The sequence below is a fragment of the Condylostylus longicornis genome, unplaced genomic scaffold (genome assembly GCF_029603195.1).
Source record: "Condylostylus longicornis isolate FDR11 unplaced genomic scaffold, ASM2960319v2 ptg000027l, whole genome shotgun sequence".
Classification (NCBI taxonomy): domain Eukaryota; kingdom Metazoa; phylum Arthropoda; class Insecta; order Diptera; family Dolichopodidae; genus Condylostylus; species Condylostylus longicornis.
Genome location: NW_026577996.1, coordinates 2452733 through 2471376, shown reverse-complemented (window position 1 = coordinate 2471376; position 18644 = coordinate 2452733). Strand labels below are relative to the sequence as shown.

Here is an 18644-nt window from a genome sequence, read left to right as displayed (position 1 = left end):
ATTTTTTTTAATTTTTTTTTAACTATAAATTTTTTCTGAAGAAAGTGAAAATTTTTAATTTTTATAAAATATTTAAAATGTTCAATAAAATAATCACAAATTTAATTAAAAATTCAAATAAAATTTAAAAGAAAAATAATAAAAAATAATTTTGAAATCAAGAGAAAAAGTCGCAAATTGGTAAGGCACTAAAGAAAGAAAAGTTCCTATTATCCTTGTTAGAATTTATGTTGGTTTCTGTCAGCAATAATTATTTTTAATAATACTAAAAAGCAATAAAAATAAAAAATTTATTAAAGCTTTTTGTGAGATTTTTCTAAATTGTGTTTAAAAGATGAAAAATATTTTTGTAATTGTTACATATAACAGGAGAGTATTAAATAACATTGTCTACAGAATGTTATAAAAATGTTATGTTAAATTATTCATGTTAACTGAATAGTTAAGGGTGTGATTTTATTCATACATTTTACAAGTAACCGAATCGTTGTTGTGTATGGAAGTTTAAAGTTCGTCATATCTTTATAGCAAAAACATATTGAAATTTTCAAAAATTTAAAAAACCAGAGGCATAGAAGAATTTTACGTAAGTATTCATCGAATTTTATTTAAGTATAATTTTTATTTTTTCACGATTTGGTTAAATAAATAAAAGAAATAGTTTTTAAATAAATTTGCTTAAGGGTAATTAAAGTTAAATGACCCCAGAAACTGGGACGTTTCGTTTTGGAAATCCGTAGGCTCTTTAATAAGATGGAACGTGGGAAGAATATAAAAAAAGGTTAATAACCTTTAACAGTAAAATTCGTAAGGCCAGACGCAAAGGTTTAAGGACTTAACGAAACTTTAAGGAGACAGGACCAATTTGTGTAATTTGGTCACAGGGAATCAGAAACTAAATATAAAGGTCGAGTTAAGGGTGGCCGTTTCGGGCTGAGGCAGGTCAAGGCAATTATGACCAAAAGCGGTATAAGAAAATAAATTACCAGAAGCGGTATAGGAGAACTAGGCCTGGCAAGTGAGAGCACATAGGTTCTGTAAGGAAATGGAGAAAACTTCGATGCACCTTCTCGGTGGGTGTGATCCACAGTAAAAGGGAGTCTCTGAAAAAGACGGATTGTTTTTAAATCAATTTTTGAACAATCCATTGAACCAATTCTTTCAACAGTCTAAAATTGATATTGCTTTGAATAAGGAAAAATTTCAAAAATTGAAATTTTTTCCAATTTTCATTTCTCTATTTGTTTCTTTTACACAAAATTATTTTACGCTTAGTATAAATTGCTTATAAATATTTAAGTTCCTTTATAAGCGTCCATCACTCTCTTCTCTTCTATACACAAAAAAATTCCCTTTCACCTTTATTTTACCATAAAATATTCAATTCAAACAAATTTTCCTCCAAATCAACTAACAATGTGGAAAACGTTTTTATTAAAAAAAAAAAAATAAATGTCCTTTTGTTATACAAATTTCCTTTTTCCAGTCACTTTAAGTAAAATAGTGTCTACTACACCTACATACCTACAATATAGCGTTACAGAAATTATTTTTTTGTTTCACACCTCATAACAATTATTTTTTTCTTTCTTGCATTTGTTTCTTTTCATATTATTTTAATTTTCCGTCTCCATTTTAATATTTTGCGCCTACAAATTTGTTCTTTTTCTTAATTTAAAAACAAAAAAATTACAAAAACTGAAACAAAAAAACAAAAGCAAAAAAATATTCACCCCTACTTTAGTCACTTAACAGTAATCTGCTTATATAGAGTTTATTGTTAAATTGACATAAGTCCATTTTTGTTACATTTGAGATATTTTAACATTCATACCATTTGCAATCAATCAAATTTGTTTTTGTTTTAGTTGCAGTTCAGAAGGAATTGCAGAATATTAGAAAAAAATATTTACTCTTGTGGATCTTATGATTGTGGATCTTACAAAAGCCCACAGGACGATTACCATATAAGGATCTATTGTGCTAACTTCCCTTACCCAAAAAATTTTTTTTTTTTCAATGGTTGATAATTTTTCCGAAATATAATTTTTTTTTTTTTTATTGGTGTGAAAAGAAAACTTCCTTTTATTCGGAATAAAATACTTTTTAAGAAGTACTTAAAATACTTTTTCTCAGAAGAAAATCAGCTTTGGTAAAGTGCGTATGTAGCGCACGAAATATATTAGCGAAAAATAAAAAGTATTTTATTCCGAATAGAAGGAAGTTTTCTTTACACACCAATAAAAAAAAAAAAACTTACCCTCTTACTACACGTTACGATCATATTTTGCAGTATAGTTGCTAGGAAATATCTGATAAGACAGAAAATGAGATTTTTATCTAAATTGCAAAAAGAATTTTACAAAGATTGTCATTTTCAACTTTAAAATTACATCTTTTTGAATTGTTCCAGTTTTACAGCACTTTGCCAATCGACATTGACATATTTTGAAAAATTTTAATAAAGTGATATGAGCTATTTAAATTTTAAAACAAAACTTACCATTAAGTAAAGTTATTAACAATATAACAATTGTTCTAAAATATTATAATGCTCATAATATATAGACTATAAATACATATATATTTATTCACATACACACCTGTGTATCATACATAATGTACATAAAAATTCTATATTTTACAACTAGTTGATTCAATTGAAATATTCTAAATTAAACAATGTACATTTTTACTCAACTCACAAGTCACATTAAATATTATACATTATATATTCACCATTCATTAATATTAAGTCACTATAATATATTCTTCAAACAACATAACAACTTGTGTATTACATTACAGATGTTGCATAACAGCCAGCGAATCCAACCCAGCATCTTTAGCATATAATTTAGATTACTTAATACCTTTCCACCTACACTATTTTTATTATTATAAAATTTCAAGTGCAATAGAGAGAGAACTTTCTCTTTTTTATTAAAATTCTGTTATCTGTCAAAAATGAATTTTCACGTACCGCTTATCAAAAACAAAATTCTCATTTGAAAAGAAAATAATGTTATCAGTTATCACTATCACAATAATTTTAGAGCAAATGTATACATGTATGTGTATGTAAAAATGTTATGTTGTTTCTGAAAAGAGAGCTTTTGACATTTTGTGTTAAACTGTTGTGTTGTTGTGTGTATAAGATGGGCGCTTTTCGGATAAGTTTCATACAAAAATTTTATTACAAATTTTTTTTTCCCTTTAATTTTTTTCTTCTTTTCATTTTTGTTTGGTTTTTTTTTCTCGCTTCATACTCAATAAAATTTCTGTTATCATTTTGAGATAAAAACAAAAAATTATTTTTATTTTCTTTTCTTACTTTGTTGTTGTTGTTAATTTTTTTTCATTTTGTATAGGCCCGCTATATTTTAAAATGTTTTTAATAATTTTTTCATCTAAAAATCAGATGGAATTTAAAGAAAACATTCAGTTTTTGTTGATCGGTAGCGGTGTTCGGTTTAAATTTTATTCAAATTCCGCAGAAGAAATTTCTTTTCTACATTGTAATTAGAAAAATACAAAAGAAAAGAAAAAATTAATAAAATTATTTAATAAAGAATATTTTAAAATAATTATTAAAAATAATAAAAATATTCAGAAAATTAAGAAAAAAAAAATTGAAAATTTATCAAAAATTTGAGCGCCAAATCATTTCCAAAGTATAAAAGCAATAAAAGAAGCGTGTTAAATTGTTCTCTAACAATTCCAAAAAAAACAACTTGAAAACTTTATTTTAAATTTTTTTGTTTGTTGTTATTCAGAAGAAAGAAAGAAATAAAAAATTAACAAAAATAAAAGAGAAAATAAAATTTAAACAAATAAAAATAAAACAAAAAAAATAAAGGTATTGGAACAGAAAAATTGTTAAATTTCATGTTTTTTTTTCTTATAAATTTTTTTGTTATTCTTCTGTTTTATTAATAAAACTGTTTAACAAAAGTAGTTATTAGTAATAATTAAAAGAATTTTTCAACAATCAAAACAAAAATTAATAATTATGCAAATAAATTGAAAATTTTAACGGAATAACAAAAATATTTAAAAAAATTAATTTTAACCTTAGAACAGCCATTGAAGCGTTAATAATATTAATTATAAAACAATTCTATACAGCTATAAAATTTGGAATCAAAATAAATTACAAAATATTTAATAAATTTTGAAATTTTTTTAGCAATATTGAAAATTAAAATGAAAAGGAAATTTTTAAATTTATCCAATTTTGTCTTTTTTTTTAAAGTAATTTCCATTTCTTAATTAAAAATTTAAATCATTTTTTTTTGTGTAAAATTACAAGGTCATCTGTTAAAAATTATTTAGCATAAGAAATTTTTTACAATATTTTTATTAAAATTTATTAAAAGAAGACAATCAAAAAATTCTTTAAGCTACATACATATATATAAAAAATTTTAATTGCATACTTACATACATGCTTACATAAACATACACATATGTGCTTTGTTTATATTATAAAACATTATAAATATTAAAATGTCTCATAATTTTTATGTTTTGCTTTTCATTTAGTGGTAACACGTGCTTTTTTCCAATAATTTCCTTAGTTTTTCTTCTTATAATTAATTATAAGAATGAGAGGGAAAAAAGAGAAGAAAATCTGTTCTTAAAATAAATATGTTCGTATATATAAGTTTATGCATACATACATGCATACCGATTATATAATAATTATAAATAATAAGCGAATTTATAGTTTTTTATTTCAAAAAGGATAATTGAGTATAAAATAAATAAATAAGAAATACTTACGGAGGAAGAACAAAATATGTTTTCTCTAAATATAAATTAATTATTTGCTAATTATTAAAATCGATTAATTAAGTCTAAAATAAATTTGAATATTACATAGAATAAATAATTCCTTAGACATCATAGAATCCTTAAAGTTGTAAAATCCGGCTGACAATTAATTTCAAGATAATTTTATTGTTATAACTACAAAATTATATTTTCTCCAAACTGATGCATGTTTGTATATGCGTGTATTTACAATAAATTAATATCTAGCATTCTCTCAATCTGAACACGCACCTTTAATTTTTAACAACAAAGACGACATTACAATTAAAAATTAACAATCAAAAAATTTCAATTTTATTAATAAATAACCCAAGACGCTGCCCCGAAATATTGTTTCAAGCTGTAGATTTACTGAAATTTGTAGTTTCTTAAAAAAGTTTCTTGAATGATTTATAAGATGTCTTTAAAATTATGATCTTTTAAAATTTTTGTTTACTTGCCTATAGGAATAAAAATTTCTATATTTACATAAAATATTTGTTCGATTTCGTAATAAGGCATTAATAAGAAATTAAATAATTAGACAAATAATTAAGCTTTTAATAATAGAAATTTTAATTAGCGTATATTAATTATTTCACAATAAATCGTAAAAAATGAAATTTCTTTTGTAGTTGACAGCTTAATTAGCATATTTTAAGAGTTTCGAACACGTTTTCATCAATTAAAAAATTCTTATGAGAGAACAAGTTCTCTATTTTAAATACTATAAACTTATGACGATTTAAATAAACAAATATTTTTGGTCAAAACAAAAATTTTATTAATTTATTTTACGTTTAAATTTTAAAAATCGATTTTACAATGTAAATAAAGCATCTATTCTATAATTTAAAGGAGATTTTAAATTTTTAATTAACTTGTTGAATTGTGACGTTATTTTGCAAAAAATAATCTATTTGTAAATTGTTATAATCTGAATATAATGACAATTAATAATATTATATAATATGTACTCGTATGTATGGATGTAAATGGATAATAAAAATATATAAAATATAAGGAGGTAGACTATAAAATTTCCATATTACGAAAAATTTATATAGGAATTATTGGAAAGATGAGCAAAAAAATTTAACAGTACGAAATGACAATCTTAAAACTCTTAAAAATTTTTCAAATATTTTGATAAATTTTGTTACGTAAACTATTATACGTATTACTATGCTATAAGAAAGGATGTGTCAAATTTGTCACGTTAAATATAGGTATTTGTCACGTTAATTTTTTGCTTTTATGCAATGCAAACCAGTGATAAGATAAAACTAATAATTGCTTTATTCAATATTTTAAAAAAAATATTTAAATATTTTATAAGTATTTGAATTCCAAATTAATATTTAATTGTTTGCATAAAATTTAGCGCTAAATTGTCAATTTTTTATAATTATTTTGCAGTTGTTATAATTAAAAATCAAAACTATATAAATTAGAATAAAATTAATTAATAATTTCTTATTAATTTACTAAATAAATATTTAAAGTAATAAAAAAAAATTTTAAATAATTACATTAATTTTGAATTTCTCATTTATAATCATTTAATAACGTACTTGAATTCTGTTAAGTTGTGTTTTAATTTTCTTAAATTTTTAAAAATTTTTAATATATTTTATTTACTAAAATTAAGTAGTAAAAATTTTTTATTAATTTAAAAAATTTAATTTACGATTTTTTTTTAAATATTTTATGTGATTTTATTAAAAAATTTTTGTGGTTTTCTCAAATTAAGTTCAATTTCTAAAATAAAGAAGCATTAAAAAAATCAATTCTCTTAAAAAATATTTAAAGGTAAGACGTTTTTTTATTTTTATTTATAATTATTTTAAAAATTTCAATTGTGTAAATAAAAGACTTCATTAAATTATAATTTTCGTATGTTTACCTTTATTTTTGTACTATAACTACATTTAATATTATTGTGCAAATATTTATTTGTTTACCCAAACAAAATTTTTATATCAGTTTAATATTTTCATTAACACTTTTTTTCTGCTGTGTAGAATAAATAAGCAAAAATTCTGCTCCAATTAATTGTAAATTGGATTTATTTTATGAACATCGATATACTCAAAAAATTCAACCAGAGTTTTTATTAGTTGCTTTAAAGTGTCTGAAATTCCCAAAATCATAGTATAGTATAATTTTCACCTTTAAATTAAATACTTGAGTGTTGTTTTGCAATATCAGCTGTAGTTTCCTTTAATTAATTGTTCTAATTTCAATCAGCATTTGCATAATCTTAAAAATACTTGTTTAATACTTACATATTTTAAGAGCTGTTCGAGAAATTTTGAAAAGTACATTGACATATTCATATAAAAGTATATTTATGTACAAATATTCTCATTTAATCCTCTTATGAGAGCATAATATATTCTACTTTATTCTCATTTTTATAAATATGTATGTATACGAGTATAAAAATATATCCACTCTTGCTTCTAATTGGATATTGATTATTAATAATAATATGGTTTTAATCAAAAATTGCTATTCGCAAAAGTGATTCTATTCAATGTTGGACAATAGATTTTGGTTGTGATTCTGATTGTATAACATGTAATGAAAACGTACATACATACATATATAATATTGTATTTTTATATGTGTTTATATACTGCTTTTATTAAAAATACAAAAAGATGTACAGTATTGTTTGTAATAAGTGCGTTCAATTCAAGTGTAAATATGAAAAAATTCATTTTTAGACAAAGCAAATAATTAGACCGAAGAGAAAGTTTACAATACCAATTAAAATCGTGTAATTATGAAAATCTTAAAATGAAACGCATACAGTTACTTTGGAATTAGGTTAATACAAATTTTATGACAAAGAACTATCAAAAGATTTGTCTTTAACTAGCTGATTACAATTGCCAAACTTACATAATGTTTTTACGACTGTTCTGGCATTTATTGGATGCAAAAATACTGAAATATCTAATTACATAATAAATTTGACCACAAAAATTTTTAAATAAACCTTTTCTTTATTAAATTAATTTTTTTTTTCAAAAGCAAATGTTTGTTTCTTATCATTTTAAATTGATAAGATAAAATTAATAGTTATGATTATAGGATTAAAATTCAATAAAGGAGAGACATTGACTGATTGACATTTTATTTAAGCAACACATTTCTCTAACACCTACAATTCTGATAGTGTTAAAAATTTTTACGGGAAAAAAAAACTGATAAGAAAAATTTCTAATTGATCCTTATGTCATTATGACGTATAAGACATCGAAACAATATCAAGATCGCATTATTATCACAAGTATTTCAAGTATGTACTTCTATATTTTATGAAATGATAGCAAATGAATAGTTAAACGCATGTTAACAAAATCATACTTAGTATGTGTTTATGTTGTTCTTATCTATTGAATGCGCTATTCGTTTACCAATGTAATCTTGAAATTTTTTGTATTTTTCCATCGTTTCACTTTCATTTTTGTAATGTAAACGATGTAATATGAAAAAAAAATAAGATCTTCTATTAAATTTTAGAAAATCAAGATTTATGATTCGCTGTACTCAAAGGAAAAATGTATTTCCATTGCCATTTACATTTTTGACGCATTCCGGTCAAAAAATTATTAATTACACGTTCAATATTGTTTTCAAAAGCTGGAATTGCACCCACCTAGAAAGCAAAAGTTCGCCTGTTTAAATCCAATTCGATTTTATTTTGCTTCCTAAAGACCCATTTTAGTCTTTGTTAACCATTTGTATACTCGAGCCGCGTACGAGGGTATAATTTTTCTTTATTTCAAATTGCGTACCATAAATAATTATCATAATTATGACCCTGCAGCAAGAGCAATCTAGAAATAATTATAATGTTTTTATTAAACTGGAAGGTCTTTATTATTTACGTTGTATTATGTGAGTACATTAAAGAATTAAACAAATGCTTATAACATTTCCATATGTAAATATTTTGATATATATATATATATACATATTGTGTACGAGTATATAAGGACAAGTACGCATATATCAGAAAAATAAACTCACAATTGTTACATTGTGAATGAAATTTTATTTTAATTGAAAACATTATACACAATAGAGCAATATTGTTATCATAAATGGGATTAAATTGAGACTAAGAAAAAATTTTGTATAAGAACGTAAAATGCGTAACGTTGTGAATTATGTACATACATATATATGTATTTAGAAAACAAAAATCTTATACTTTAGTATAAGTCCATTGTTTAGTATTTAATTTCAATAAAAGTTAAAATTCTAAATAATACTATATTTTTTTTGATTACATTGTAATATGGAGATCTCTCGTCTACTGTTATAAAATGTTCGTTTCAAAACTATTTTTTAACACGAATCATTAATTATTTAAAAATTAAAATATGCAAGCAATTCAATGATGGACTATTGCCCTTTAAATGTAATTCATAACGTAAGATACTTAGAAACAATTTAATTAAATAACAACAAATTATTTAGGCTTATTTGAAATGTTTATAGTGAATAACAAGTATTTAACAATGACATAATTGCGAATATTTTTTTTAAAAATGCGAAGTTTATCAATTACTTCTCAGTACCTTAAAAATTTATTGTTAAATAGAATTAAATGATCATCATTAAAATGACCAAAACTTTTTTTTTATTAATCTAATAAGAAAAGTATAATTTAATGTTAAAAAGCACGTTACGCACGAACTGCTTCATCTAATAATAGACCGGCAAAGAACATTATTTATTATCGTTTTTTTTTTTTCTATTTTTATAATAAATTGAATAAATTTATGAAGTGAACAGAATTATAAAAGATTAAAAATTATTAAATTATGTTGAAATATTTTTGTTTTGCTAAGGAAAACATTGGCATAAGCTATTCGCAGAATATTGCGTTATTATCCTTATTGCATTATAATTCAAGTATCTTAGATTAGGTTAGAAGGTGGGTTACCGTTTCCTTTTTCCTTTTGTCCTAGGAGCTCCTAAGAAGATCGTTTGCTGGGCAGCCCATTATCCTTGCATGTTCGCCAATCAGACAATGGCCCGTCAGAACCCAAATATCCTCTCACAGCACTGATATCCTCCCGTCTGAGAGAGATCAGATCCCTTGTGCGAAGCAAATTCCTTGTCGCGTTACACATTGCTCCATAAGCCCATTTAAGGTTGGTGCTCTCTACTGCCGCATTACGAATTCAACTATATTAACAACACGAAAATTATTGTTGTAGCAGCTACTTAAAATTTAGCTGTAACTTACTATGTTTTCGCTACCATTTTTGTTACATGGATGAAAATTAATACTTTAAATTTTGCTATAATTATTATATTTTCATTTAATCGATCGAACTAACTAGATTAAATTTTAAACTATATCTTGTAATTTAGTGTATCAATACAACAAATCAGTATATGACCTTCGTCTATCAGTATATGACCCTCTTAATTTTGATTCTGAGCCACGTTTACTCTTATATCAGGTATCTAGAACTATCAGCTGAGCTAAAAAGGTTAATGAATACTTTATAATTTTAAATTTTAGTATTTAGATGTTTGAATCCCCTTTCACTTACCTTAATTATGAAATGAAAGTACCGCCCATTTGCATAGTGTTCAAGCCATGAGAACGTGGAAAACACAGATCTCTTGTGAATTTGTTTGCTATTAAGCGTACTGGTGTTAAAAATGTAGTTTATTCACTTGCTGGTATTCGTCCTTTCGTCTATGACCTGTCGAAGATTGAGCCATTCGCATATTTGGTCACTAATCTTCACTTAATTTCTATAGATAATTTGATTTTGTGCAGAATATTGATCTAAAAATGATACTCTACTCCGCCGGAGGGATACCACAATATGATGTTATCTGCAGTCATCTGTCAGCTAATTTGACTCAAGTCTACTTAATTTCATCTTACAACCGCCATTTTATTAGATCTACTTTTCTGTCAAAACGGCAATACAAAAAGAAATTTTATTCAATTCAATAATAGAAAAAATTGTAACAATTCAATTCGATCTTACAAAGCTTAAAATTTAATATTTGATTGAAAATTATAGCGAATAAAGTAGATGCCATGATAACGACCAAAAAAAGTAAGAATTTTCAATCATTGTAATTGGTCTGACAAAAGCCAATCTCTTGCAATATTAAGAGTACAAAATTTATTAAAACTTTTTCGAATCGTATTTTCACTTTTCAATTAAAGGAATTTTCGGGAGATGAAAAAAAATTCTGTTTTTCATATTTCAACAAAGAATCTTAAATTCTCACATCCTTTACATTAAAAATGTTTTCTTTCTCATAAGAATATTGTAAAACTTTAAAATTTTATTGAATTATGCAATATCGTAAACAGTAAATGAAAAAATGTTGAATGAATTGAGAATTTTATCATCTTTTTTATTTTTATTTATTTTACTTTAAACAACATAAAACGGTATACTTAAAATTATGAATGGCAAAAAGAAATGTTTGCCTCTTGCTGTTCCATTTTCATTATTTGTGGAAAAAACTTCGATTACTTATATAAAATGTAAAATTATTATTAGGAATCTTAAAAATTTGCTGCAAATGGGTAATAAAAGAATGAATTACTTATAGATAAAATATTATAGTGGAGTAAAGAACAGCAGGATACTTTTTGGCATTTTTAAAAGATTCTATAAAAATGTAATTTAAAAGAAAAGAAATTAGTGATTTTGTAATGTAAGAGATTCCTGAAGCGTAAAATGTTTTACCCTTTCAAAACTGGAATTATACCATTAATTTGCCCATAAAAATCTTAAAAGTTAAGAATTTTGTTAATAACTGTAATATAATAGTCATTATCGTATCTTTTAATTACAACGCAAAAAAGTAAAGGCGAAAGGTAGTGCAAAATATATAAAGCGATTCTTATCACATAAAGGCGTCTATTTGGAAAAAATTTCCTTATAACTTTAGGTTGAAATTAGAATACTTTAAATTTTTGTACAATTCTTCTGGCTAAATTTTACATATAAAATTTCTGAATCTAATAAGTATCCATGGAATTCTTTATATTACAACTTTAAGAATTCAAATTCACTTCCATTTTATGATATCATTTGATTAATAGCAAACTTTAGCTTCACTTAGCCGTTGCTTAACTTATCATATTATTATCTTCAGTTGACTATCATATTATATTACTTTCAATTGAAACACACTATCACTTAATAGCGGAAAAATCCCACTATAAAGAGAAATTTTATTCCTATAAAATGTACAGGTGTTTAAATTCAAGTATTCGATTTTAAGTTTACTCTTGTTTGTCAATTTATATTTCAATGATTGAGTTTTTCCAAATATTCTCCGAACTTGACAAGATTGTGACATGATTTCTTTCAATCCTAATAATGGTTTTTAAACGCTTCTGTTCGGAATTTCTTAAAATATCCCTGCTTACGAGAGCTCTGGACTCCTTTTTCCTTGTCTTAAAATCAATATAAATTTTTTTGAGATTTTCGAATAATTTCCTTCCTTGTTATTTAATAATAAACATAAAAAAATAATAAAACGATACCGCAGGTGCAAATGATTTTTATTGACTTAATTTATTAACGTCACTTTTATAAGATTTGGTGATTATTATTATGAATTTCAAATAATTTATTATAGAAAAATTATTATGTATCAATTCATAAATATCGAAGATAAGAATGCTTTCTTATCATATACAAATGTACAAATATAAAATTCTAATAAAACATAATGAACTATTTAAAACCACGTACAAACTTATGTAAAGTGAGGGCCGGCTATTCTATTAATTGTTTAATATCTAATCTTAGAGAAATTTAATTGTTTTTTAATACTTAGTTTATTACTTACCAACAAAAACTTTGTACTGTTTCTTACTACATTATAAATATTCCTATATAAAATAGGCCTATAATTGACTAATAAAATCATTAATCAATGTTAATAATTTTAACAATTTCAATGACTTCAATCGGAAATTATCATTCACTTCTTTTAAGTATAATACTGTTAGTGTCACATCCAAAGCCGCTTTTCATATATGATTATTATTAAGTGATATACTTTGATGTTAGTTTTCGAATTATATAGCATCTTATCGCTTTTTATTGCTAAATAAAAGTTACATGAGTTAAAATTCCAGTCTGTTATATATTGCAGTATCTTTGACACCGTATTTAACAGTTAAAAATGTTTTTGATACCATTCGAGAACATCAACACAAATGTTACGCCAGAATCTAAAAATACTGCCTCTAAATAGTTTAGTCAAGTTTAAGCTAATAGTTCAGGCCCAATTAATGCTAACAAACAATATTTACACGGATTCAACAATGAAGTTTACATTGTTTCAAGTTCAAATCCGAAGATCCAAATTCAAATTCAAATTAATTTTTGCATTTCTAATGATGATTTTAACACAATTTTTTTTTTTTTTTTTGTAATCAATCAATGTTAGAAATTGCTTGCATAAATCTAAACTTATATACTTTTACTTAAAATCAATTAATTTTAAATTATTATTACCAATGTTTTTTAATCAACACAATTTTTTAAGTGCTGTTCAACATTCCAAACTTTTCTTTTTTCAAACTTAAATATAAATATGTAATGTTTTTCTCTCTCTTTCTTTTCATACAATTACAATTAATCAAAGCTCTCAACTATGGTATTTCTTTTTGCACTTTATAATGGAAAACAATCAGGGTCGGGATTTTATAAAAACAAAAAAACATGAAAAAAAACAAAAACTTTATTGATAAATGAAGAAAAAATATGGTCTTTTCACAAATTGAGTCACGTCGTAACATGAAAAGTTTTGTTCATGAACTTTTGAAAAAATATTTTGTTAAAATTTAAATTTTCGAAAATCCTTAAAATCGAAACTTTATTTTAAATTTTCTTTTTATGTTTTGTTGATTGTATAAAAAAAGTTACACCAAAATAATTTATCAATGTCTTCTAATAGACATTCCAACATTTTATTCAGAAAAAGACGAAATCTGTTCAGATTTTATTTATTTATTCAAAAATGCTCTCGGCTTTTCGTTATTTCTCAGAACATAAAAACACAAATGAGCATTTAACAATATTTTGGTTTAAAACTGTAAAACCACCATTAGGAATTAAAATTATTTTTTTTTATTAAAATTTCACTCATCTTTAATTTATGTATTTAAATTGTTGTTCAAATTATTTTCCAATTTATTTATTTTTTAAATTGTTTTTGGTTTTAATGCCCTCAATCGATTTAAAAAATATAAATCATAAAAAAGGAAATGACATTAAAGTGTGTGTAATATGGTGTGTTCAATGTGTACCTCAAAAAAAAAATTCTCTCTTCCCGAAATTGATTGTCATTTTATTATAAACTTGAAAGTTTAAAATATGTTCGAAATTATTCTCTTTTCAAATTGTGTTTACATGTCATAATATTCACAAACAAATGTTAAGTTATTTAAATATTACAATTCCTTGTTAAAAAAAATGAATAAAAAAGTATGATTATTTAGATAAGGTAACATGTTTCAAGGATAATATTACAACATTTTTCGCAAACTGGTAAAAGAAATACAATATAATATAAAAGGATATAAGAATTACACTTATTCTACATTACATGAGTGTATATGTATGTGCCTGCAATTATTTCAAAGAAATCCGCACATCATATTCCGAAATTGAGTTATGCTTGATTAAATTTTTAATTCAAAATCAAAATTAATTCGGTGAGGCACAATCAAATCAAAACAGCAGGCTAGAACTTGGAGGTATCACTCTACTTTCAGATATAAAGAAATCAACGTTTCAAAATTCAATCGAAATATTTACTTTGGTTGACATTAACAATGTCATTTATATGTATTTGATAATTATTTAAAGAATTTCCGACAAGGATTTAATAAACTTCTTTTTATACACTTCCTAAATTTCACATATTTATTACACAAAAGCGTCATTAAGATGCAATTATGAATTAAAATTGTCTTATTGCTCTTGAAAATAGTATTGGAAAATATCTAAATATTCACACGCAAACATTCTTTAACATAAATTAAGTGGCAGATTAAGTGGCAACTCGTCTTCAGTTTAAAACTCAACTTTTCTTGAAAGTTTGTATTTCTATTGCAAAAAAACGAATGAATCAATTACTAATGTACTTTTATCCTTTCCCGTATCGTAATATATAGATCAATTCAATTTGATTTGTTCATAAAACAGCTTATTTGTTACATACATAAGCAACGTACATGCAGCACACAAGGATACAGAATAATGTATTTTTATATTTTTTTTTTAAATCCAATATCTTCACTTATAAGTGGCTGCTATTGTAAAAGTTTTTTATTTTCAAATAAAATTTTTCTTACACTTATACGATGTTATGTTTGGAATTAATTTAATTTTTTTTTTCAGAAAATTATTGTTAAGTAAAATTTAAAAAAAAACTCTTTCGTAGTACAAATATTAAATATTGCTTATTTATTGCATAAGTGAAGGCGAATTCAAAAAAGGAAATGGAAAATCACTTACACTACAATATGAAGTATGAGGTATTGATAAATTAAGAATTATTTATACTTTTCCTGAATGAGCAATAATAAAGGCGTTTGAGGAGAACTACATAGTTCGCTTTTAATGGGATTTTGGTTTTCAAACACTTACGAATAAACATAAAATAGTAAATGGGGTGAGTGTACACTATAGTTTACACGATTGATTTTAAGTAATAATACATTTGCAAAAAGCTAAAATATTTATAACCAACAATAAAATCTGATACGTCATAATGACATTGATTTTGACATCCATATTTTCATTTTGCTTGCGCTCGTATTGATCTACGTAGTTATAAAGATCATTGCCATAAATTATGAAAACGTATTTTTAGTATTGTTTTAATACAATTTCTTATGTTAAATTTTGCTTGCTCTATGAGTATAATTCTCATTGAAAGAGAGGAACAGCAGAATTCAATTTTATTTTAAATTATATTATGAGTTTTCCTATTCACATACATAAGTCTACATACATACATTGAGAAATATTTTTAAATCATATCACTCAACATATTTCCCCTCCCCCCTCTCCATTTTTATTCCTGTTTGCCTTTACATTTTGAATACCTCATAAAACACAAAACAAATAACCAAACCTTAAAACCAGTTTATTTAATAATAAAAAAACTTTTTAATTGATTTACAAGCAATAAAAAAGGAAATTTAATCAAATTTTACAAGGATATTATTAATTTTTTAGAGCTATTCGTTCTCTAGAAAATTAATATACATATATACTATTATAATTGAAATATAAGTCTAACATTTATGTATGAACCATATTTATCAAAATCAAAATTGAAAACGTATTCAACATGAGATTTTAAGTTTACAACAACAACATGACGTAAATAATAGTTACGATATTATTGGTGTTTCAATACCGTTTTACATAATCTTCAACAATTAACATTTAACTGCTTTTGCTCTCCGAAAATTACTCATAAAGTTGCACTTGAGCAATTTGCAGAATTGACACATTGAGCGTTATTGAGCAAGCAAAAAATTTGCAATAATGAGACTTAATGTATGTATATTAATTTATATATATAATTTATGTATATGCTATACTGATATACATCGCATACAACCATTCAAAATTTCTAAAATATGAATAAATTTTTTTAAATATCAAAAAAAAAGTTATTTGGCAGAATGTGTTTTTTCCATCAATATTATTTGTTTACTTTTTCTTACAAACGCATTAATAAACATGGAACAACTGAACACACCTATCAGATACTTACTGATAGTCACGGAATCTGCCATACTTGTGACTTCGAAAAATTTGTAGCTTTATGGGTGCTATAGTCACGGCAAATATTCTCTAATTTCAGGTGGTATATCACTTATTCAGACCAGCTGCACTGATCTGATTAGCGAGATGACGTCCTTGAAATCGTGTTTCTTCCTATATCTACTTCGCCAATAGATTAATTTGACAATTTTTATTTAAAGTACGATCGTGTAGGATTAATTGTAATATACACAGTTATAATAATAGCACTTAATAATTGTAATTGAAATTTGCAACTAATGAAACTTTTATTGTGATCTTAGAGTTCTTTAGCACAACTTTAAATATTTTCACTCAAATTCATTCAAAATATAATTAAAAAGAAACTTTATTCTTTTTTTTGTTAATTTTTGCACACAAAACTGATTTCTTTTGATTTTGTAATTGATCGCATTGTCAATTAAATATTTTCATTAAAGTTTTTAGGAATAACCTTCAAGCTTGAATGGTTTTTTATATTAAAATTTCAAGCAGCTCTTGGTTTCAAACCCAAAATTACTGTGTACGAAAAACAATAGATGAGAATCTAATTTTTAGCTAATGTTTAAAAGCCTTTTGTATGTTGAACAGATTAACTAAAAATATTTTTCACAAAACAGTTTCTTATGATCATTCAAATATCCTTTTTTGTTTTTTATGTAGATATAAGCGTAGACATTTTATTTTTATGGTACGCGTAAATAAATGTCATGGAGATTATTTTAATTCTTTGAAAAATATTCCTTTGAAAATTATTTTCTTCATCTTAAAGTTTTAATATTTTTTATTTTGTTTTTTTTTTCTTTTAAGCTTATAACATTCATTTTTGCAAGATTTTAATCAAATAATAAAATTAATAAAGAGAAAAGAATAAGAAAATTATATAGAGGAAATTATATAAATAGTGTGAGGGAGAGAGAGATAGCGATAAAAATAAATTTGTTTTAAAATCATTATACTTATGGGGATTAATTGTTTGAATATTATGTTGTTTTTTTTACTAACTCAATTTTCTGTTAAACAAACCAAGTGTAAAATAAAGGATATTAAAGTTTATATCTCAAAAAGAAGAAAAGCGAATTAATTTTTTTCTTTCTGTTTTTAGTTGACAATATCACCAACGCCAATACCATGAACTGAATTAATTCTGAAAGTAGTAGGTGAAATTGTAAATCACATTTACGTGATAAATCACTCACATATCGTCGACACAGTAGGCATCCATTTTGTCGACACAAAGTTCACACACATTTTATTCGCACTAGGTTTGGCCAAATTGTCGATATAAAGTGAGTACAAATTGCCGTGAAAGGTTGCACACATATTGTCGACATTGTTTGCCGCATGTTATTAATATCGGCTATCTTTTGACATTGCACCAATTTTTGTCGTGAATATTTTTCAAAAACACTGAATATATGCTCAACTTTTTAGACGCAGTTTTTTCAAAAACGTTTTTTGGGGGAGGTATACGTAATGTAAATTGGTCTACTTACCAAATCAATACATAGCATTGATAATTGAAAATGATTTCGGGAATATAACCTCGGTTGAATAACGCGATCGAAGTTAGTCTATACAATACATAGTCTACATCATATGATACTGCTTTTTTTAATACAAATCAGATTTCAAGTATTTATCCTAAGAGAATATTTGACTATAATAAGTCAATGCAACTGGCCGCAAGGCACTTAACAAAATTTTATTGAACTGGTAAAATCCCGTTAGGATCAATATCATCCACACCATATGAAGTAAGGCCGACACAACACGAATATTTACATATTTTGTAATTCATTTATTTACAGTACTTATTTTTTTAGGTATAAATACTCTTGTGTAGTAAAAATACTGCAACTACTTGTACACAACAACCAAGTACGCGATTAGACAGTATATGTGTGTAATATCATGTTTACATTATTAAGGTTAACTTAATCCTAATGAAAAGAACCTTAATCACATCCTTAAGGGATT

At 24.5% G+C, this 18644-nt stretch overlaps 1 protein-coding gene across 4 annotated transcripts in view; it reads left to right on the top strand.

The window, feature by feature from the left end:
* The window catches only part of LOC129607383 (feline leukemia virus subgroup C receptor-related protein 2), a 112343-nt gene continuing 93699 nt past the window's right edge, over positions 1–18644 (top strand). Inside the window, exon 1 of one of the 4 annotated variants that reach the window (XM_055518358.1) lies at positions 1–586. The gene's annotated coding sequence lies outside the window, so the exon portion shown is untranslated. Of the gene's footprint in view, positions 587–6528; positions 6628–15381; positions 15520–18644 lie in introns of those variants that run through there. The other 3 variants (XM_055518361.1, XM_055518360.1, XM_055518359.1) reach the window with 3 other exon arrangements.